Source organism: Apium graveolens, chromosome 4 (assembly GCF_009905375.1).
Source record: "Apium graveolens cultivar Ventura chromosome 4, ASM990537v1, whole genome shotgun sequence".
Lineage (NCBI taxonomy): Eukaryota > Viridiplantae > Streptophyta > Magnoliopsida > Apiales > Apiaceae > Apium > Apium graveolens.
The window spans coordinates 263742565-263748018 of record NC_133650.1 but is presented as its reverse complement, the minus strand read 5'-3'; the positions used below and the strand labels follow the sequence as shown (position 1 = coordinate 263748018).

General features: G+C 41.6%; 1 non-coding gene across 1 annotated transcript; it reads right to left on the bottom strand.

Annotated features, from left to right (window-relative positions):
- Positions 1-243: 243 nt before the first annotated feature.
- LOC141722916 (small nucleolar RNA R71) lies at positions 244-350 on the bottom strand. Its single transcript, XR_012575912.1, has one exon. It is a non-coding gene; the product is annotated as a small nucleolar RNA R71 (small nucleolar RNA).
- Positions 351-5454: the final 5104 nt, after the last annotated feature.

The window sequence follows — 5454 nt, the reverse complement described above, 5'->3', positions numbered from 1 at the left end:
GTTCAGTTTGGGGGTTCTCCTACAGAAGACCCCAATATGCATATCAGGGGTTTCATCAAGATCTGCGACACTTTCAAGTTCAATGGGGTGACTGAAGATGCTATCAAGCTGCGACTCTTCCCATTCTATCTGAAGGATAAGGCAAAGTGCTGGTTGCATTCTCTACCACCAGGGTCTAGCACCACATAGGAGGATCTTGCTTAAAAGTTTCCCACTAAATTCTTTCCTATGGCGATGAATGCTGCAATCAGGAATGCTCTTACTCAGTTTGCGCAGCAAACTGAAGAATCTCTGTTTGAGGCTTGGGATCGATATAAGGAGATGCTAAGGAAGTGCCCACACCATGACATGCCTGATTCGATGATTATAAACTGTTTCTACAATGGTTTAGGTGCTCAGTCTAGACCTGTGCTCGATGCAGCGTCTGGTGGAGCCTTATGGGCCAAAAGCTATAATGAAGCTTATTAGTTGATTAAGCTCATGGCAACTAATGAATACCAGAATCCTACGCAAAGAATATTACAAGGCAAGGTCGCAGGAATTCTGGAAGTGGATACAACTACTGCTATAGCTGCTCAACTTAAAGCTTTGACGATAAAAGTGGACTCTTTGGTGAATTATGGAGTTAATCAAATCACTAGTGTTTGTGAGCTTTGTGCGGGGGCGCATGAAACTGAGTAGTGCGCCATTTCTGGCGAATCAGCTCAATTTGTGAGCAACTTTTAGAGATCACAACAATAAGCTCTGGCCACTTATCATCCAAATAACCGCATTCATTATAACTTCAGCTGGAGTAACAATCAGAACGCAGTGCAACAATCTTATCAGCCATACACAGCAAAACAGTATAATCCTCCTGATTTTCAGCAACCGCAATATGCCCCTAGGCAACAACTTCAACTTCAGTAGTTACCGCAAGCCAATGAAAAATCTGAATTGGAGGAGTTGAGGCTCATGTGCAAAAGCCAAGCTGTGTCTATCAAGACCTTGGAGAATCAGATTGGGCAAATTGCTAATGTATTACTCAATCGTCAACCTGGCACGCTTCTGAGCGATACTGAAGTGCCAGGCAAGAAGGAAGCTAAGGAGCATGTTAAGGCAATTACATTGAGCTCTGGTAAGGTTGCAAATCCTGAAATAGCTAAGACTACAGAATTTGAAGTTGAGGCTGAAGAAGAAGAAGTGCAGAAGGAAGCAGAAGTGGAACCAAAGAAGACTACTGTTGAGCACACTCCTCCTAAGAGTAATATAGGGGAGAAACAGATCTATCCTCCACCTCCTTTTCCTAAGAGGCTGCAGAAGAAAAAGCTGGATAAGCAGTTTGAGAAGTTTTTGGAGGTGCTCAATAAACTTCATATGAACATAACTTTCGCTGAAGCTCTTGAACAAATGCCTCATTACACGAAGTTCATGAAAAGTATTCCCTCTAGGAAGGTAAAGTTTGATGACTTAAAGATCGTTGCTCTCACGAAGGAATGCAGTGTTGTGCTGCAACAGAAGTTGCCTCCGAAGCTTGAAGATCCTGGAAGCTTCACTATTCCATGCACCATTGGAAAGGTGTCATTTGACAAGTGTCTATGTGACTTGGGAGCTAGCATCAATCTGATGCCCTTGTCAATCTCCAAGAAGTTGGACTTGCCTGATCCACAACCTACTTATATGACTTTGCAGTTGGATGACTGTTCTATTACATATCCGCGAGGTATTGTGGAGGCTGTCTTGGTTAAGGTGGATAAACTCATCTTCCCTGCTGATTTTGTAATTCTTGATTTCGAGGAGGATAAAAAGATTCCCATAATCTTGGGAAGACCTTTCTTGGCTACTGGCCGAACCTTGATAGATGTGCAAAAAGGTGAGCTCACCAAGCGAGTGATGGATCAGGATGCAACTTTTAATGTATTCAATGCCATGAAGTTCCCTACAAAAAATGACGAGTGCTTAAAAGTGGAGTTGGTTAATTATGTGGTTACTTCAGAACCTGATCAATTACTGAGGTCTGATGCCTTAGAGAAGTCCTTGTTTGGGAATTCCGATAGCGAAGATGATGAAGGGGATGAGAAGTTGTAATTTCTGAATGCTTCTCCCTGGAAGAGGAAGATTGATATGCCTTTTGAATCTCTGGGAATGGAGGAGTTGAACAAAGCTCCTAAGCGCCTCAATCCATCTATTGAGGAAGCTCCTACTCTTGAGCTTAAGCCTTTACCTGAACATTTGAGGTATGCATTTTTAGGTGATGCATCTACTTTGCCTGTTAATATTGCATCTGACCTTTCAGGTAGCGACAAGGAGAAGCTTTTGAGAATTCTTAGAGAATTCAAATCGATAATTGGTTGGACTATAGCAGATATCAAGAGAATCAGCCCTTCGTATTGCATGCAGAAAATTCTGCTAGAGGAAGGTAGCAAGCCTACTGTTGAGCAATAAAGAAGGTTAAACCCTATCATGAAAGAGGTTATGAAGAAGGAAATTCTTAAGTGGCTAGATGCGGGGATCATCTATCCTATTTCTGACAGTTCATGGGTGAGCCCAGTTCAGTGTGCGCCAAAGAAAGGTGGTATCGCTGTGTTAGCAAATGAGAAGAACGAGCTTATTCCTACACAAACAGTCACATAAGTTTGCATGGATTATAGAAAGCTAAACAAGGCCACAAGAAAAGACCACTTCCCTCTGTTGTTTATTGATCTGATGCTTGACAGATTGGCTGGGCATGAGTACTACTGTCTTCTGGATAGTTATTCTGGTTATAATCAAATTTGCATTGCTCTAGAAGATCAGGAAAAGACTACTTTCACGTGTCCTTTTGGTACTTTTGCCTTTCGAAGAGTTTCTTTTGGGTTATGTGGAGCATCGACCACATTTTAGAGATGCATGATGGCTATCTTCTCTGATATAATTGGTCAGAATGTGGAGGTATTCATGGACAATTTCTCTGTATTTGGTGATTCATTTGATGAGTGCTTGCAGAATCTAGGCGACGCTCTCAAGAGGTGTGTTGAGACCAATTTGGTTCTCAATTGGGAGAAATGTCACTTTATGGTGCGACAGGGCATTATTCTTGGGCACAAGGTCTTTAGCAAGGGTCTTGAGGTGGAAAAAGCCAAAGTGGGGTTCATCAAGAATCTTCCTCCACCATTTTCTGTTAAGGGAGTTCGCAGTTTTCTTGGTCATGCGGGCTTCTACAGACGGTTCATCAAGGACTTCTCAAAAAATTCTAAACCTTTATGCAATCTTCTGGAGAAGGATGTCCCATTTAAGTTTGATGACGAGTGTGTGGCTGATTTTGAGTTCTTAAAGAAGAGTTTAATCATGACACCTGTCATAACTGCACCCGATTGGAGTGAACCTTTTGAGATGATGTGCAATGCAAGTGAATATGCAGTTGGAGCAGTTCTTGGGCAGATAAAGAACAACATATTTCATGTGGTCTACTATGCTAGTAAGACCCTAAATGGTGCTCAACTGAATTATACTACTACGGAGAAAGAACTTTTGGCTATTGTCTATGGTTTTGAGAAATTTTGATCTTATCTGCTTGGGATGAAGGCGCTGCTATTCGATATCTCGTCTCGAAGAAGGACTCGAAGCCTAGATTGATTCGATGGGTTCTTTTACTTTTGGAGTTTGAATTAGAGATCAAGGACTTAAAAGGGACTGAAAACCAAGTCGTTGATCATCTCTCGCGTTTAGAGGATCCAATTGCTACTTCACAAGAAAAGTCATTAATTAATGAGTTTTTTCCTGATGAGCAGCTGTTTGGAGTGCAAGAGGAAGAACTGTGGTTTGCAGACATTGTGAACTACCTTGTGAGTAATATCATGCCTCCCGACTTGACATACGCTCAACGGGAAGAAGTTTCTGCATGAAGTGGAGTGGTATATGTGGGATGAGCCGTTTCTTTTTCGAGAAAGAGTTGACCAAATCATTAGGAGATGTATTCCTTACAGCGAAATGGGGGGGGATCTTGCGAGATTTATACTCAACGATTTATGGAGGACATTATGGTGGAGAAAAGACAGCAGCTCGTATTCTTTAAGCAGGTTTCTTTTGGCCGATTTTGTTTAATGATGCTCATCAGTTCATTTTGAAATATGATCGATGTCAACATGTGGGTAATATGTCCAAGAGGGATGAGATGCCTTTTAATGTGCTTCTCAAGGTTGAAGTCTTTGATGTTTGGGGAATTGACATCATACGGCCATTTTTCTTATCTTGTAACAATCAGTATATCTTGTTGGCGGTTAATTATTTGTCGAAATGAGTTGAAGTTAAGACATTTCCAATGAATGATGCTAAGGTAGTGCTTAATTTTCTTCACAAGCAGATATTCACAAGATTTGGAATGCCAAGAGTCATAATCAGTGATGAGGGGTCGCATTTTTGCAATCGCAAGTTCACTACTATGATGCAAAGGTATAATGTGAATCATCGCATTGCTACGGTTTATCATCCTCAGACGAATGGTCAAGCTGAGGTATCTAATAGAGAGATCAAGTGCATTTTAGAGAAGGTTGTGTGTCCATCGAGAAAATATTGGTCTTTGAAGCTTGATGAAGCTGTTTGGGCGTATAGAACATCATACAAGACTCCATTGGGAATGTTGCCGTTTCAGTTGGTTTATGGTAAGGGGTGTCATTTATCGGTGGAGCTAGGGCATAAAGCGTACTGGGCTTTGAAGAAGTTGAATCTTGATTTGGATGCAGCTGGAAAGAAGAAGATGCTTCAATTGAATGAACTCGACGAGTTTTGACTTCAAGCTTATGAAAATAATAAAATATATAAGGAGAAATTCAATAGGTGGCACGATAGGGGTTTAGTGCTCAAATGATTTGTGTCGGGGCCACAAGTTCTTTTGTTCAACTCTCGTCTCCGTCTTTTTCCTGGAAAGTTGAAGTCAAAATGGTCGGGGCCGTTTGTTGTCAAAACTATGTCTCCACATGGAGCGGTGGAGATTTTTGAGAATGATCTGGGCTAAGAATTCAAGGTAAATAGTCGGAGGTTGATGCATTACTATGGTGACTCGGCAAACCACGAGTTGGTTAGTGCCATTTTGTTGTCAGTTTGATCTCGAGTTTCTACGTCAAGCTAATGACGTAAAGCAAGCGCTTCTTGGGAGGCAACCCAAGTTTGTTGTACATTAGTAGGTAGAGGAAGCAAGAGGAAAAGAGAAAAACACAAAAAAATGAAAAAAATTGGGAGCCAAGTACAGAAGCACGGCGCGCTCGCGCTGCCTAGCGGGGCGGCCACGCTTAAATATCAAAAACACAGCGCGACCGCGCTGAGGTAGCGCGCGGTTGCGCTGGTCCCTGACTTCTAAAAAAAATAACAGCTGGGAATTAAATAGAAAATCAGGGACTTTGATTAAAAATCAATTCCTACCCGAATTTTACTCTTCCATATCCCAAATTTCCCTCTCCAAATCAAACCCATTATTCCCACTATTCCCATAATCAATTC